We start from the raw sequence: 19,120 nt of genomic DNA, 5'->3' as shown, positions 1-19,120 counted from the left end.
AGCTGTTTTTGTTGTTGAATCACATACAAATGAAAAGGCAGCATACTACTTTACATATTAGCCTACTAACTGGGTTGAGTTGTGTAAAAACAAATGTTGTAGTTATTTAAGCTAGAAGTAATGATTAGATATGCAAATGTAAATTTTTCTCTTCAAGGTAGAGGCTGTTGAGGAGCCTTTTGGTCCTAGACTTGGCGCTCCGGTACCGCTTGCCGTGCGGTAGCAGCGAAAACAGTCTATAACTTGGGTGACTGGAGTCTCTGACAATTTTATGGGCTTTCCTCTGACACCGCCTACTATATAGGTCCTGGATGCCAGGAAGCTTGGCCCCAGTGATGTACTAGGCCGTTCGCACTACCCTCTGTAGCGCCTTACGGTCAGATGCCGAGCAGTTGCCATACCAGGCGGTGATGCAACCGGTCAGGATGCTTCCGATGGTGCAGCTGTAGAACCTTGAGAATCTGGGGACCCATGCCAAAACTTTTCAGTCTCGAGGGGGAAAAGGTTTTGTCGTGCCCTCTTCACGACTGTCTTGGTATGTTTGGACCATGATAGTTCGTTGTCAAGATATGCAAATGTAAATTTTTCTCTTCAAGGTAATCTGATTTCCATACTGTATGAACTATTCCCTCCCACCCTGTTGCACCACCAGTGTGTGACTCGCACCTGACTCGGGTGAAGACAAGACAGTCTCCCACCTCGTCTCCTTGGGGCATGGTAGTTCCACAGGTATTATCTTGTTAGACAAAGAACAGTTAGCCAGTAAAGACCACTCATTTACAGCAGAATGGTCTGACTCACCACAACCAGCCTCTGACCGTGTGTTTGACGATGATAGTTTGGTTTTGACATGGCTGCCTAAAGTCGACCTCCAGTGGACAAGTCTTCATCACACCTTTGATCATGAGTAAAAACATAAAGACTGACTTTTATATCTATTGTGAAGCATAGACCAAAAAGCACATACATTTAATACTATCTTTATTACAGTATAGCCTACCATTGTATCTAGGAAATCAAATGGCTGAGGTAGTATTTTGAATCCTATTTTGGGTGTTTCACATCTATTAATTAATCCCCAAGTTTGATATTTGAATATTGGCACACAGTTCAAACACATATGTTCTCTACAGCACAGAGACAGAGAAATACCACTGAGACTGTCTGAAGGACTCATAGTAAACTGAGCAATTTCTCAGGAGATGTACTTCAAATTATAAGCACTAGATGTCCCCATCTACCTTGTTAATTTCTACTAGCCAGCACCTGCCACAGTTCAAATCAAATGTTGTCACATGCTTCGTAAACAACAGGTGTAGACTAACAGGAAAATGCATACTACAGCCCTTCCCAACAATGCAGAGAGAAAGAAAATAGAGAAATAATAAAACGTAATAATAAATACACAATGAGTTGGTTGTTTACAAAGGCATCAGGTAACCATAAAGTTCAGGATAGACAGTATTTTTATGTAAAAAAAAAAATGTTGAAATGATACATGTGTGCATATACTTTTCACAATACACAATGTGCAAATAAAAATGTTCTACAATGTCAATTCCTCATCCGCTATGAGAAGTCTATCACAGGTTTACCTCGTTTTTACAACAGAGACTAATAACACGGCGAATAGCTGCTCCAACTCGTGCCCTGTGACGAGAATGGCAGCTGGCACAGAGCTCCTTAAAACAGGTGACACTGTTAACAGTCCTGTTCAGTCATGGTTGTTGATCTACTAACAGGATTTGGGTGGACACAGTTGTTTATGTTTGTATGGTTTTACATTGCCATTCAATTATTATTGTTTAGGATGGAATAGCTTAGTCCTTTGATCATATGGGCTAGGCAGGATAAAAAAAGGTGTTGAAATACAGGGCTAAAATCCTTGTTTTGTATAGAAAACAATTGTGTGAAGGGCAATCACTCACAGTGCATTGACTTCTCACACTGCTCTCACATTCACAAACTAGTGATGGGTCGTTCGCGAAACAAGTCGGCTCTAAGAGCTCTTGTAGCTCTTGTAGGTGAATGTTGGGAGCCGACTCGCATATCAGAAGAGCCAAATCTATTTATAAAAATATTTTCAAAATTAAGATATGAATAATCAAAAGATTTAAATGAATAGAATTAACTAATTCAAATAACAAAAAAATGTATAAAATAATATAGGCCTAAATGCTCAAGCATTCGTTCTGACTGTCTGCTCAGACTAACAGCCTCACCTGTTGTTCCTGTCAATCAGACACACCGTGTCAACCAATGAACCAAAGATGCATGAGGAAGGGCCGAGCCAACTCACTCACAGTCACACACTTAGCAGCCGAGGAGAGAGAGGAAGGACAGCTGTGAAAACAACAGCTGGAAAATGAGTCGGAAGCACAGTAGCATTTGGATGCATTTTAATAATGTAGACAACGTTAGAGCACAGTGTAGAATTTGCCAAAACAAAATCTCATATAAAGCCGGTTCTATGCACAACCTGCATATGCGAACTGTGCACCCAACTGTGAAGCTATTTGTAGCGGAGCTTCGAGAAACTAGTGGGCCTGCTAGTGATAGTGGTGGAGCCAGCACCTCCACACGTGGAGATGTATCCACTCAGTCAAGTAGGCCTACTTCGCGACTCACAGCAACGCAGTCTTCTATGGACCAGTTTATGCCAAAGTCTATGTCTGTAGCAAAACAAGGCCAAATTGATATTGCATTGGCTAAAATGATTGCCACCGTTTCCAGCCATTTTCGATCGTGGAGGACAGAGGTTTTAGAAATTATAGCAATAGTCTAAATGGCTGAGAGTCCAAAGAGTCCAAAAAGCTACTGCAGTTTCCCTTACGACTGACTGCAGGACATCAAGGGTAACCACTTCTTAAATATCGGTTACATGTCACTTCATTGAAGATTTTTCGATGTCTAGCTGTCTTCTGGACTGCTTTGAGTTCAGCGACAGACACACCTCAGAACTTGGCAGAGGAACTGTTGAGAGTGGCCAGAGAATGGGAAGTAGATGGAAAAGTGGTCTGTTGTGTTAGCGACAATGCAGCTAACATAACCAAAGCCATGAACATTTTTAAATGGACCCATCATCCATGTCTTGCCCACACAATCAACCTGATTGTAAGAGATGCTTTGAAGGTGATGAAGCCCACTGTGGACAAAGTGAAAGCAGCTGTGGAATACTTCCACAGGAGCACAGTAGGTTCTGAAAGACGAAAGTCTACACAACGCCAGATTGGGATGCCTGAGCTGAGGCCTAAACAAGACTGTACTACAAGATGGAATTCAACATTATATATGTTGAAGCGGTTTCTTGAGTCAAAGGATGCCATCTCAGCCTCCAGTATTTATGCTGCAGTAGTTTATGTGTCGGGGGGCTAGGGTCAGTCTGTTATATCTGGAGTATTTCTGCAGTATTCCTCCTGTCTTATCCGGTGTCCTGTGTGAATTTAAGTATGCTCTCTCTAATTCTCTCTTTCTTTCTCTCTCTCGGAGGACCTGAGCCCTAGGACCATGTCTCAGGACTACCTGGCATGATGCCTCCTTGCTGTCCCCAGTCCACCTGGCCGTGCTGCTGCTCCAGTTTCAACTGTTCTGCCTGCGGCTATGGAACCCTGACCTGTTCACTGCGATTACTATTATTTGACCATGCTGGTCATTTATGAACATTTGAACATCTTGGCCATGTTCTGTTATAATCTCCACCCGGCACAGCCAGAAGAGGACTGGCCCCCCCTCATAGCCTGGTTCCTCTCTAGGTTTCCTCCTAGGTTTTGGCCTTTCTAGGGAGTTTTTCCTAGCCACCGTGCTTCTACACCTGCATTGCTTGCTGTTTGGGGTTTTAGGCTGGGTTTCTGTACAGCACTTTGATATATCAGCTGATGTAAGAAGGGCTATATAAATAAATTTGATTTGATCATCTCTACCCTGGCCATTGTCAATGCACCTGTTGATGCTCTGACCTAAGAGGAATGGGAGGTGGTGGAGGAGGTGTGCAGAGTCCTGGAACCCTTTGAGCAGGTCACTGTGGAGATCAGTGGAGTGAGGTACAGTAAGCAGTTATTATTTAATCCAGTATTATATATGTATATGAGCAGTAGATGAGAATGTAGTATCAGTAAACATGAACCTGAACTAATAAGTTACTGTTCTCTCTTTTCAGCTATGTGACAGCCTCAAAAATGATACTCCTGTGTAAGGGTATGCAGCGAATCACAGCCAGCCACCAGAGAGAAGCAAATGTAACCACAGGACATGTGACAGAGTTGTTGGACACCCTATGTTCATCAATGGACAGAAAGTTCCACAGAATGGAATATAATCACATGCTATTAGAAACCGCTGCACTTGACACCAGGTTTAAGAAGTTAGCCTTCAGTGATGCCAGAGCGATTGATGAGGCTCTTCAAAGAATAACCTCAGCAGCAGGGAGGGACAGCCGCAGCAGTCAGCTGGCTCAGGCACCAGGAAGGAAGAAGAGGGATCAGATGGAGCAGGAGGAACAGGAAGAAGAGGGATCAGATGGAGCAGAAGCACCAGCAGTAGTGCAACAAACATCTGCTGTTTGGATGCTGTTTGATGAGAGAGCAACTGGGGATGCAGCACGAAGGAATCTCTCAGCAGATTCCATAATTGAGGTCCGATCCTATTTGGAGGAGCCCCTTGCATTTCTGAATGCAAATCTCTCATAAAAGCAAAATATGATCAGCATTGCTGTGTGCTGCTGGTTATAACATGACAATAAAGAAGAGAGAGAAAAGAGGGACCAGTTTAATGTTTTAAGTGGGATGCTGCAGTTTTGTACATTATTTATTTTTCTTTGATATGGTGCAATATTCTATTATTATGTTGTTCAGATTGTATTCATTTTGAATTGTTACATTTATATGCACTTTGTTTATATACCTTTAAAAAGTTATACTTGAAATGCACATTTGTAATAGCATCCTTCTTTTTTACATTTATTTCAATTTGTGGGATGATGCAGTTTTGCAAATTGTTATTTATTTTTCTTTGATATGGTGCAATATTCTATTATGCTGTTCAGATTGTATTTGAATGGTTAGATTTATATGCACTTTGTTTATATACATTAAAATGATTAATAGCTTTCTTTTTCATAACAAACCAATGCATTTTTAAATACATTGTGGTTAAGGTAGAGTATGATTTCATTTAATAATTTAATTCGAATTGTTTTAACAGCAATCATAGTCAAACTATCGCAAACTGTTTGACTTGAGAAAATACATAACATATATTTTTTTAAAGAGCCGTTTGGGAGCCAAAAGAGCCGGCTCTTTTCAGTAAGCTGTGCCGAACGAGCCGGTTCACTGAAAAGAGCCGGAATGCCGATAACCATCACAAACTGCTGTGGGCACAAAGAGGGAGGAGCCTAAGCTTAGTGTGCGCGTAACGCTCACCTATGTATACACTACGTACAGTAAGCAGACTGACTGGTTGGCGACCTTGTTAGCTAAGTAGCTTATATCTTTACTTTTCTAATAGCAGGTGACATTAAACCAGGGAAATCGAACAACGTTCTGCTGGAAAATTTGTGTTTTTCAAGAGGGTTATGCACTTTGGTGTTGGAAAGACGCTCATAGGAAAGTAGGGTAACGTTAAAAGGTTGATTTTGCTCCGCATCTTGAAGCTGTGCGGTGTTGTTACACGAAGTCGGCTACTTGCACTTCTGAGACTCAGCCTACGGTACGATATTTCAGTTGGTCTTCTTACACATAAGTAGACTACAGCTAATGTATTGTTTGTAAATTACGGATTTTAGAAAGTAAATAACTTGGCAAAACATTGTTCATGTATTTTGCTGCTTGTCAAGTGACACGTTTACATGTCGGTTGTTATCATGGGGTTGTCTTTTTAAAAACATGTATATCAGAGTGACTTGTCATCTGTCCTGGGCACATTTCTCAGAACAAGTTTAAAAGTATCTGTCTATACAGCTTGATTCTTGCAAATGCCTGGACACAATCTGTCACCTTTCATTCACGTGACATTTTGCTAAAGTTTATTGCTGAAGTTATCCACATGTTAATGCCGTGGGGCCCGACGAATGTGTTTAATCAGAGCCACGAACATAAAGTACATTTGGCATCTACTGTAACATAATTCATAATTATTTGTAGCCTTTCTGCTATTCATTCTGCAGAGGTTAACAGATATGTGACACACACACACACTCTTCCAACTCCAGCAAACTTGGGAAACAAAACATGGTAGTATGAAGGGTATTTTTGAAATGAGTTTTGGACCGGACTGGTACTCTTATCATCTTTCTGTGATGAAGAGGTCAGGGTATTGGGTTACTACCTCATGGGATCACATTCAAACAGACACCCATCAATGTTTCATGGTTGGCCATATTTTATTTACAGTCTGGTTGGGTGCGGACCGTTCTTTATACATCAATGGTGTGGACTATACAGGGATTGTTTTACATCAAAGTTGTTATAGGAAAATCAGTGTTGATACAAATTGATTTGAACACAATTTGACTTGATGCAAAACCCCTACTCTGTATAATAAAACTCAGTCAAAACTGTTTGCTATATGCAGTGTATTTGAAGTGAACTTTTTTGAGAAATGTTGAATTATGCTTTGGTGATTTCAAACTGTCAGCACACTCACTGTGGAAGTTGGGTTGGCAGTTGGCTCTAGAAAATGCACACAGAGGGCAACGCTTTTTGAAGTCCTTTCATTTACTCCTGGGAACTCTCATTGGATGTTGCAGACAATGTTTAATTCCAGCACGCTGACTAAATTGATCTGATTTCCTGCTCAGGTGTTGTTTCTGTATAATAGTAGGAAGAGTTGATTCCAGGCTCAGTTGTCCTGATTAGTGTAAATATGAGGGTTGATGTCATGAAAGTACAGTATGTGCTGAATAACTAGGCTAATCTGAATTGTGGACTTATTGTAATTGGGATTTTACAGTATGTACAGTAGTGTCTGTTTGTGTACTTGTGTTTACATCTGTGTGCATTTTCCATGTGGATTTCCAGGCCAATGAGAATGTCAGTCTTTTCCTTGACCAGTGGAGGCTGGTGGGAGGAGCTGTAGGAGGACGGGTTCATTGTAATGGCTGGAATGGAATAAATGGAATGCTATCAAACAGATCAAACACGTGGAAATCACATTTGACTCTGTTCCAATTATTCCGTTCCAGCCATTACAATGAGCCCATCCTCCTATAGCTCCTCACACCAGCCTCCCCTGCACTTGACACACACCTCACCTTCATATGGCCTTTCCAGAATTCTAGTTTACCCTCATACTGACCTAGTAGTAACACAGCTTTAAGATGCTCTGCCTCGTGATCTTTAACCACTCAGACTAGTGAGGTCATATCCCACAAGCCTCATTGCTCCAACTGAGGCACCTTGCATTGAGAAAGGGCTGTGATATAGGGCCTATACCTAACGTAAACAAATAATTCATAGCACTATGTCAACATAGCAGGGGACTGAGACTTTATATAGCAAGATATTGGCTTTGTAACACATGAATGCACTGGAAAAGTAAGGCGTTTTTCTGCTAAGTAACCACATGTGTGTGATCAGGTCAAGTGAGGAGGCAATGTGAAGGGTTGTCCCTTTTAAATCCCTGACATGCATGTCAATGGAGCATTACACAGGCCGGCTGGTTTAATTTCACATAGTGGAATGTCTGGTTTGACCACTTCAGTCTACAGTGAGACCTGTAGGGCTAACCCAAGATATTCATGTAAGAGCAGAGTGTAGTCTGGACTCTACAGCTTTTTTTTTTACAAGTCGCACGCGTGTGCCTAAGTTGAAAAATGTAGGTGCACACAAAGAAATTTAGGAGCACAATTAAAATGATTTGTGATATTAAAGCCAGAATCTTACATTTTTCTCTGCTCACTGGTGCTCCTAAATAACAATTCCAGGTCGCACAGCAAAACATTTAGGCGCATATGCGAGGAAAATGCTCTCACTGTAGAGCCCTGGTAGTGGTGAGACTAGTGACTTCGCATCGCTGGTTAGTTCATCTGTGAATGGCATGAGATCACAGTACACATATACACACACACCAAACAAAGTTATACCCTATGGATTATATGGTTGAGGTAAAGAGACTTAATTCAATGGGAGTTGGATAGGACAGAGGACAGAGTATCATGTAACACAGTTTACCCAGGGCACTGAGATATGAATATAATCGTGTACTCATCAACTCCCATTGGCTATTTCTAACATATGGTGCAACACTTCATAAGCTATGTGTGTGTCAGTGAACAGTTGGTGTTCTCTCTACGTCATGGATGGCTGTCAATCAGAAGGCACAAGCAGCTGAGAGTGCCGCTAACTAGTGATCCTTGAGCTTGAGGTCCTTCCGATTATCTTGACAGGCTGATGTTAACGTTGCAGAATGAGCTGCTTTTTCAACAAGCACAGAGGGCATGCTCGGTTAAGTTTGTTTTGAAAAACATCTCTCTCTGACTAGGCCAGAGAACAAAGTGACCAACCATGGGCAGCATGAGGTAGCATAAACCCAGGCCACCGTGTGACTGGAACAGGGAAGGAACAGGTGTGTGGGACAGCCACCATGCCAACAGCGGTGGCTGTGATGACTCACCGGCCCACCGACCGAGTGGTCTCCCTTTCTCCCAGTTTCTCACACTGGCCATGGCCTCAGCCCAGCTCAGGCTCAGCATTGTCCCGTGTTTGGGATTACACCCCCCCTTACCTCCCTGTCTACCCTCCCAGCCCCCTCTGGCGGCCCCAGTGAGGGGTCAGTGAGAACAAGGGAGCCGTGTAGAGAGGGCCACTTGCTGGAGTTGTTAACATAGTCTTAAACTAATCCGCTGGGGATGACTGACTGTCGCCCATACCTCTGAACCTTAACACAACTGTTATGTATCTTTTTAGACTGAAAGTCTACACTAAGTACCTCTTATCTACTGTTGATTGAACTGAAAGTCTCCACTAAGTAACTATATTATCTATTGTTGATTGAACTGATAGTCTCCACTAAGTAACTATATTATCTACTGTTGATTGAACTGAAAGTCTCCACTAAGTAACTATATTATCTACCGTTGATTGAACTGAAAGTCTCCACTAAGTAACTATATTATCTACCGTTGATTGAACTGAAAGTCTCCACTAAGTAACTATATTATCTATTGTTGATTGAACTGATAGTCTCCACTAAGTAACTATATTATCTACTGTTGATTGAACTGAAAGTTTCCACTAAGTAACTATATTATCTACTGTTGATTGAACTGAAAGTCTCCACTAAGTAACTATATTATCTACCGTTGATTGAACTGAAAGTCTCCATTAAGTAACTATATTATCTACCGTTGATTGAACTGAAAGTCTCCACTAAGTAACTATATTATCTATTGTTGATTGAACTGATAGTCTCCACTAAGTAACTATATTATCTACTGTTGATTGAACTGAAAGTTTCCACTAAGTAACTATATTATCTACTGTTGATTGAACTGAAAGTCTCCACTAAGTAACTATATTATCTACTGTTGATTGAACTGAAAGTCTCCACTAAGTAACTATATTATCTACTGTTGATTGAACTGAAAGTCTCCACTAAGTAACTATATTATCTACTGTTGATTGAACTGAACGTCTCCACTAAGTAACTATATTATCTACTGTTGATTGAACTGAAAGTCTCCATTAAGATATTATCTACCGTTGATTGAACTGATAGTCTCCACTAAGTATCTATATTATCTACTGTTGATTGAACTGAAAGTCTCTACTAAGTAACTATATTATCTATTGTTGATTGAACTGATAGTCTCCATTAAGTAACTATATTATCTACTGTTGATTGAACTGAAAGTCTCCACTAAGTAACTATATTATCTACCGTTGATTGAACTGAAAGTCTCCACTAAGTAACTATATTATCTACCGTTGATTGAACTGAAAGTCTCCACTAAGTAACTATATTATCTATTGTTGATTGAACTGATAGTCTCCACTAAGTAACTATATTATCTACTGTTGATTGAACTGAAAGTTTCCACTAAGTAACTATATTATCTACTGTTGATTGAACTGAAAGTCTCCACTAAGTAACTATATTATCTACCGTTGATTGAACTGAAAGTCTCCATTAAGTAACTATATTATCTACCGTTGATTGAACTGAAAGTCTCCACTAAGTAACTATATTATCTATTGTTGATTGAACTGATAGTCTCCACTAAGTAACTATATTATCTACTGTTGATTGAACTGAAAGTTTCCACTAAGTAACTATATTATCTACTGTTGATTGAACTGAAAGTCTCCACTAAGTAACTATATTATCTACTGTTGATTGAACTGAAAGTCTCCACTAAGTAACTATATTATCTACTGTTGATTGAACTGAAAGTCTCCACTAAGTAACTATATTATCTACTGTTGATTGAACTGAAAGTCTCCACTAAGTAACTATATTATCTACTGTTGATTGAACTGAAAGTCTCCATTAAGATATTATCTACCGTTGATTGAACTGATAGTCTCCACTAAGTATCTATATTATCTACTGTTGATTGAACTGAAAGTCTCTACTAAGTAACTATATTATCTATTGTTGATTGAACTGATAGTCTCCATTAAGTAACTATATTATCTACTGTTGATTGAACTGAAAGTCTCCACTAAGTAAAGGGAAAGGGGGATACCTAGTAAGTTTCACAACTGAATGCATTCAACCAAAATGTGTCTTCCGCATTTAACCCAACCCCTCTGAATCAGAGAGGTGCAGGGGGGCTGCCTTAATCCACATCCACGTCATCGGCGCCCGGGGAGCAGTTGTTGTTGGGGGTTAACTGCTTTGCTTAAGGGCAGAACGGCAGATTTTTCCACCTTGACGACTCGGGGATTCGAACCAGCAATCTTTCGGTTAACTACCTCTTATTGTCTACTGTTGATTACCACTTATTGAGAAGTATGAAGAAACTGTCAAGCTTCTTAGTGTCTTTGTCTCGTATTTGACATGGCATGTTTGTATTTTTTCCTTCTCACGTAACTACAGTCACATTTACTTCTACCTGTTGACTTTTTTCTTGAATTTGCTTCTCTTTGACTAAGCTGAAACACCGTAGCTTGTTTTTGTCTCAGGACACATCACCAATTGCAGGACCTCCAACAACCTAAAATGACCTCCAATGACCTAAAGCATACTCACCGTCAGTGGATGTTGCTGAGGGAAGGACGGCTCTTAATAATGTCTGGAATGGAGTGATTGCAATGGTATCAAGCCCATAAAAACCATGTGTTTGATGCCATTCCATTTACTCCATTCCAGCCATTATTATGAGCCGTTCTCCCCTCAGTAGCCTCCACTGCTCTCCATCTATAGAACAGCATGGTGTCTAGTGGGGAGACTGACTGGAGAGGGAAGATTCAGATCTTAACACTACGGCAGTTCAAAAAACAAAACAGGCGCAACAGCAGTAGTGTGTGCCTGTTGAGTCCAAACCAATGGAGCCTATTATCTCCTCTGATCTGGTTAATGATAGGATGAGAGCGTGGCGAGGCCTAGCGCTATTCATCCCTTCTGAGAAGGGCCCTACCAACATCACAGCTATGCTATGCTATTCATCCCTTCTGAGAAGGGCCCTACCAACATCACAGCTATGCTATGCTATTCATCGCTGCATCTCTGCTGCTACCAGACTCTTATTTACTATTGCTAATACTGCACAATTTAAACATTTGCCATCTATTCTACTGAGCCATTTACCTTATGGTCGTATTCTTATCTTTTATTATTTCTTGTTGTTGTGTTGTCGAGAAGGAACCTGAAAGTAAGCGTTTCATTGGACACAGTAGTGTATACAATGTGTATCCTTTACATAAGATGAATAAAACTTGAAACTTCTTCCTCCATTTCTCCATTCATTTCTCCCTCCACCTCGCCATCCCTCTATCCCCCGCCGTCTCTCCTTCATGCAAACACTCACCCCTTTTATCTCCTGTTGGCGCGGCAGCATGCAAACACTCACCCCTTTTATCTCCTGTTGGCACGGCAGCATGCAAACACTCACCCCTTTTATCTCCTGTTGGCGTCGCAGCATGCAAACACTCACCCCTTTTATCTCCTGTTGGCGTCGCAGCATGCAAACACTCACCCCTTTTATCTCCTGTTGGCGTCGCAGCATGCAAACACTCACCCCTTTTATCTCCTGTTGGCACGGCAGCATGCAAACACTCACACCTTTTATCTCCTGTTGGCGTCGCAGCATGCAAACACTCACCCCTTTTATCTCCTGTTGGCGCCGCAGCATGCAAACACTCACCCCTTTTATCTCCTGTTGGCACGGCAGCATGCAAACACTCACCCCTTTTATCTCCTGTTGGCGCCGCAGCATGCAAACACTCACCCCTTTTATCTCCTGTTGGCGTCGCAGCATGCAAACACTCACACCTTTTATCTCCTGTTGGCGTCGCAGCATGCAAACACTCACCCCTTTTATCTCCTGTTGGCACGTCAGCATGCAAACACTCACCCCTTTTATCTCCTGTTGGCACGGCAGCATGCAAACACTCACACCTTTTATCTCCTGTTGGCGTCGCAGCATGCAAACACTCACCCCTTTTATCTCCTGTTGGCGCCGCAGCATGCAAACACTCACCCCTTTTATCTCCTGTTGGCACGGCAGCATGCAAACACTCACACCTTTTATCTCCTGTTGGCACGGCAGCATGCAAACACACACCTTTTATCTCCTGTTGGCACGGCAGCATGCAAACACTCACCTTTTATCTCCTGTTGGCACGGCAGCATGCAAACAAGGTAGAGAGGAAGCAGTAGCAGAGATATGGATTGATGTTCCCACACTAAACCCATTCATCCATGTTGCCATCAGAGATCTACCTACTCCCCTCCTGACTCCTGGCCTTTGTTGTGTACAGCTACATGGGGATGACGTCTGTGGAAAAGTATGTGGAAGTTCTGCTGTGGTACTGTTCTACTGAAAGTACACACACAGTATTGTTTAACTAACCTTGTGAGGACACACAATTTATAAACATTCAAATCTTATTTTCCCTAACCTCTAACCTTAACCCAAAAACCTAACCTCAACCCTAACTCCTGAACCTAGTTCTAACACTAATTCTACCGTAACCCTAAACCTCCTAGAAATAGCATTTGACCTTGTGGGGACTAACGAAATGTCCCCAGTTGGCCAAATTTCTGTTAATTTACTATTCTTGTGGGGACCCCACAAGTATAGTTACACACACATACACACATTCTGCAAGAATCACTTCACACACTCCCTGGATCACTGACAAGCTAACCTGCACTTGAAGGCTGTATTTTGTACCATTGTCTCCTGTGTTGTCTACTACTCACCTGTCTCAGTATTATTGAACCATTCCAACTAGCCTTATCTCACCGTAGCAGGCTGTACAGCTCTCTGTATCCCTGTCTCAGAGTCTCATGGCAGTCATTATTACGCAGTGGCTCAAGGGATTGTTTTAGCCACTCTAAATGCAGGCAGCATGTTGCTGTACCATTATGTGCTGTACCTAATGCTGTGGGAAAGAGAACACTGGGTGTGTCAGCCTGGGTATGCATTTTATAATATGTGTTGATCCTCTGGGGTGTTTGGCTCTAATCCACTCAGCTTGTTGACCTTTCCCTTGTTACCAGTCTCTCCCTTCCCCCCACCCGGGCCTCCTCCCTCCCTAGCAGGTAATGAGGTGAGCTGATGTGTTTGAACATGTTAATCAACCTCCACTGAGCCCAGAGGTGGGAACACTGACTGAACGCAGCACGTGTTCAACGTGTTGAGCACCTACCTCAGCCTATAACCTTCAGCTGGTCTCAAACACAGAATCACAGTCCTATCTGATAAGGTCCTTTATGGCTTTTACCCTGTTGTATTAGGTTGTTAATGGGCACAGCTGTTGAGTCTCCTTCATGTTGATGTTTCATTTCAGAAATACGACTGACTGTTGACGTATTGGAAGTTGCCTCAGAATGATGTGTTGATTGGTACTCTGTTTTAATGTAGCCAACACAGATGAGTTTCAGAGAGATGTATATTTGTGATGTTATGAGCGTTCCTAGTTTGAATGCTGTTATGAATGCCTAACTGTTTCATAGAGACTACAGGAGAACGGACGCCTAGATGACACTGGATGGTGTCCTCCGATTGTAAATGTTTGTGTTGTTCATTGGAGAAGGGGACAGATAGACTATATATAGCCAGGCTCTCCCTCTGTGACCCCAGTTGTGGCGCACCTGTAAATATTTCAAAAAGGTACCGTCACTTTAATGGGGCCCATCTATCACCGGTGTTGCCATGGCCACCAAGTTTACTGTAAATGTCCTCTGTCTATCACCCATTGGTCTATCACCGGTGGGAGAAGAGAGAGGAGGGCCAATGTCAGAGCCCATTCGTCCTGGCCAGACCCTATTGTTGGTCCATTTGTCCTGGACCAGGCCATGCCATTTGTCCTGGACCAGGCCCTGCCATTGGTCCATTAGTCCTAGATCAGGAAGTCGCTCTTCCTGATAGAAGTTAATGATCTCAATGATTAATGATTAATGATCTCATCAGTCACAAAGTCCAGATGCACAGGCTATGGGAGTGTGGTGGACTAATGCATTGGTTGGTGGTTCAGTCGACAGTATTGAAAAATGCCATGCATACATTTAACTAATTTAAGAAGCAGACACTCGACTACTAATTAATATTGTGAAAAATAGTTCTCATTGCTGGGTGGGTGTAACAATATGTGTACCTAGAATTCATTAGAGTTAAATGTCTGGCCTCAGAGGTAGGAATCACACACAGCAACATGTTCAGCAAGTGTAAAAAAAAGCCAGTGTACTGCAAGTTAGGACAGCTTTGAGTGCTACTGTAGGTGTGGCTAGCTGGCTTTTCAGCTATCTATCATGACCTCACCCTAGTGTGTGATACACCTGCCGAGAGGGAGACGCCTTTTACATCTCACAGCTTTAGAAACCGGAGCCACTCTGTCACCAGAACCACTCTGTCAGAATACATACACACATTGATGATGCTTACAAAACCTCTGTCCTTAGGCAGACATTCTATCCTGTCATCGGTGGCTCTGCCTGTGTTATCTCCTGTGAAAAGCTCTTCATCTTTTGTTACCTGTGAAGCCTCTCTCTCTCCCTCCCAGCCCATCCATTGAATAACACGTTCAAAAGATGACGTAACAAGATAGAACTCCCTTCACTTTCTATAGCTTTATCTCAATGTATTTACCTTGGCAGTTAGCTAGGTCTCTCTACCTAACTCAGACTAGGACGTGTTGCTTTGTGTATAGTCAACCAGTCACCAACTTTACAAAGACGCATGACACAGTATGAAGAAAATTGTATTTTCATCTGGTAGAATTCGGTGTTGAACTTCAGTTCAAACCATTCCAGTTTCAGGTGGAGCTATAGTGTATCGTTCAGTTATTCTTCTCTCTGTGTAGAAATCGTATTGTTTAGAAGCTACCTCTCCTAATTCCCTGTACACAGACTGATGAGCCCAACACGTTTGCTGTAACCTTGAGAATATAATTTTAGCAGCAGGGGGTCTGGAACCTGGTAGAGATGCCAGCCACGGCCATTTTGGGGACGCTGTGTGGCGTAGACGTACATGGCATGCACTGGTTGAATAGGGATGTAGGCTACTGTGGTACTACTGTGTCTTTTGTACTTGGCTACTTTCATTACTCAGGAGACACTTATACACATTCAGTGACTGTTATAACATGTCATAGCATTGTTATGTCAAGAGGATATAAGCAAATGTCAATGCAGTGATGTTTCTAAACCCAAGGCGAAACTAACACAATGTTGACAGAGAACACTGTCAGCAGGTCCGTGTCCTCTAGTCTAACAGGTTCTTAGAATGAATTTAGCAGTAGCATGGGGAATGTGTTGTTGATCTCTTCAAGCTCTCTCTCTCTGTCCCTCACTTTATTTCTCTGTCCCTCTTTCTCTCTCTCTCTATCTCTCGCTCTCTCATTCTCTCTCTCTCATCTTGTCATTCTCTCCCTCTCTTTCTCTCTATCTCTCGCTCTCTCATTCTCTCTCATCCTGTCATTCTCTCTGTATCTCTCCCTCTCTGTATCTCTCATTCTCTCTCTCTCTCTCATTTTCTCCATCTCTCTTTCCCTTTCCCCCTGCGCTTCCTTAGCAAAATCAATATGGTGGTATGCTGCTATATTTAATTTATCATCGGTCTAGTTTGACTGTGGTGGTATGGCTTTAAAACACTGCTACAGTTGGCCTATTTCTTCCTCTCAATTCTCCATGTTCCTTATCATCTCTACTAGGCTTCAAAGCAGGTTTGATGTTCTCCTGGTGTTGCTGTTCTGTATTCCCTCACTCACACAAAGCTCTCTGAGGAGTTAACCTCCACCCCAAGGGGAAATCATCTCACCCTGTATACTCTGACCCAAACCCTTCAGAAATAACATCTTGTCATGAATGGCAAAAACCATGGTTAGAGGATGACACTAGGTCTGTGGGCGAGAGGGGGATGGAACTAGATTCGATAGTGCTGCTAGGTAACGGATGTGTTTTGAAACGGTGGAAGCTCCTGTTGTGGATTCATGTCCTCTATGTGTGCCGGTAGGAGTGGGTAATGAGCAAGAGCAGTGTGGAGGTTTCTCTTTCCTTTGTACTTGTGAGAGTGGGGATGGAGAAAGATAATGACAGAATGAGATCATCATCATGCCTTGCAGTTGTCATCATTCAGTTTCATCACCATCTAGGCTACATCGTAATCTTTCATCAGTGACTCAGGTCTCTGATCCCAACAGGGGTTCTTCACTGTGCCCGATCACAGCAGGTCTGTTCCATTTCACCTCCTTTTTGAATAAATGCGCCACAAGTAGTGTGTTACTACATACGTCCTCATGATCAATGAGACTATTGATTCATTATTGATCCAGATTAGTCACTGACTCGCTCCGAAACAGAAAAAAACGCCTGGATGTTTACAGCGCCCCCTGCTTAAAGCAGCATGCCTCTTCTTCTCTTTTCAACTCTGTTCAACTGCCTCCAAAGTGTGTGTGTGTGTCTGGCTGAGGTTCGCAACAGGGGTCCTTAGTCAACACTCCTGTTTTCAAAGGGAGATGCTGACTTCAAGACTTCTTCAGAGCTTTTCTGTTTATCCAGCCCAGAGACGTGTAAGCAACACATTAACATAATGACCTGATTGGTATAATTGGATAATGACTGTGAAACTGAGTGGAGAGGCATGCAGGGTTGTGTACAGGAGAGATTGGGTTTTAGCCCCCCCTGGGAAAGAGGCACGCACAAACACACAGAGACACACACACTTTTCTGGGTCACATGCTCTCCCAGAAACATTATAAATTCAAATCAAATCAAATCAAATCAAATTTTATTAGTCACATACACATGGTTAGCAGATGTTAATGCGAGTGTAGCGAAATGCTTGTGCTTCTAGTTCCGACAATGCAGTAATAACCAACAAGTAATCTAACCTAACAATTCCACAACTACTACCTTATACACACACACAAGTGTAAAGGGATGAAGAATATGTACATAAAGATATATGAATGAGTGGTGGTACAGAACGGCATAGGCAAGATGCAGTAGATGGTATAGAGTACGGTATATACATATGAGATGAGTACTGTAGGGTATGTAAACATAAAGTGGCATAGTTTAAAGTGGCTAGTGGTACATGTATTACATAAAGATGGCAAGATGCAGTAGATGATATAGAGTACAGTATATACATATGAGATGGGTAATGTAGGGTATGTAAACATTATATTAAGTGGCATTGTTTAAAGTGGCTAGTGGTACATTTTTACATAATTTCCATCAATTCCCATTTTTAAAGTGGCTGGAGTTGAGTCAGTATGTTGGCAGCGGCCGCTAAATGTTAGTGGTGGCTGTTTAACAGTCTGATGGCCTTGAGATAGAAGCTGTTTTTCAGTCTCTCGGTCCCTGCTTTGATGCACCTGTACTGACCTCGCCTTCTGGATGATAGCGGGGTGAACAGGCAGTGGCTTGGGTGGTTGTTGTCCTTGATGATCTTTATGGCCTTCCTGTGACATCGGGTGGTGTAGGTGTCCTGGAGGGCAGGTAGTTTGCCCCCGGTGATGCGTTCTGCAGACCTCACTACCCTCTGGAGAGCCTTACGGTTGTGGGCGGAGCAGTTGCCGTACCAGGCGGTGATACAGCCCGACAGGATGCTCTCGATTGTGCATCTGTAGAAGTTTGTGAGTGCTTTTGGTGACAAGCCGAATTTCTTCAGCCTCCTGAGGTTGAAGAGGCGCTGCTGCGCCTTCTTCACAACGCTGTCTGTGTGGGTGGACCAATTCAGTTTGTCCGTGATGTGTACACCGAGGAACTTAAAACTTTCCACCTTCTCCACTACTGACCCGTCGATGTGGATAGGGGGGTGCTCCCTCTGCTGTTTCCTGAAGTCCACAATCATCTCCTTTGTTTTGTTGACGTTGAGTGTGAGGTTATTTTCCTGACACCACACTCCGAGGGCACTCACCTCCTCCCTGTAGGCCGTCTCGTCGTTGTTGGTAATCAAGCCTACCACTGTAGTGTCATCCGCAAACTTGATGATTGAGTTGGAGGCGTGCATGGCCACGCAGTCGTGGGTGAACAGGGAGTACAGGAGAGGGCTCAGAACGCACCCTTGTGGGGCCCCAGTGTTGAGGATCAGCGGGGTGGAGATGTTGTTACCTACCCTCACCACCTGGGGGCGGCCCGTCAGGAAGTCCAGGACCCAGTTGCACAGGGCGGGGTCGAGACCCAAGTCATATTCCTGGTAGGAACGATGATGAGTTGACGTTAATCGTATATTCAGTAGTTCCTCCCGACTGTATGTAATGAAACCTAAGATTACCTGGGGTACCGATGTAAGAAATAACACAAATTGAGTTGTTTACACAGGCATCGAAAATAATAAAGATGACTACATTCATTGTGTGAAAGCAAAGCACCATCTCCCTGGTGCTCCTCTTTATAGAAGTGGTGCTCCATCTCCCTGGTGCTCTTCTTTATAGAAGTGGTGCTCCATCTCCCTGGTGCTCCTCTTTATAGAAGTGGTGCTCCATCTCTCTGGTGCTCCTCTTATAGAAGT

At 42.6% G+C, this 19,120-nt stretch overlaps 1 protein-coding gene across 2 annotated transcripts in view; it reads left to right on the top strand.

Moving 5' to 3' along the window:
• Nucleotides 1-5,423: 5,423 nt before the first annotated feature.
• Nucleotides 5,424-19,120, top strand: part of LOC139567053 (FHF complex subunit HOOK-interacting protein 1A-like) — a 42,409-nt gene continuing 28,712 nt past the window's right edge. For both annotated transcript variants that reach the window (XR_011673217.1, XM_071388490.1), the window contains exon 1: nt 5,424-5,703. The gene's annotated coding sequence lies outside the window, so the exon portion shown is untranslated. The remainder of the gene's footprint in view (nt 5,704-19,120) is intronic.

The sequence above is a fragment of the Salvelinus alpinus genome, unplaced genomic scaffold (genome assembly GCF_045679555.1).
Source record: "Salvelinus alpinus unplaced genomic scaffold, SLU_Salpinus.1 scaffold_41, whole genome shotgun sequence".
NCBI classification, from domain to species: domain Eukaryota; kingdom Metazoa; phylum Chordata; class Actinopteri; order Salmoniformes; family Salmonidae; genus Salvelinus; species Salvelinus alpinus.
This window is presented reverse-complemented; position numbering and strand designations above follow the sequence as displayed.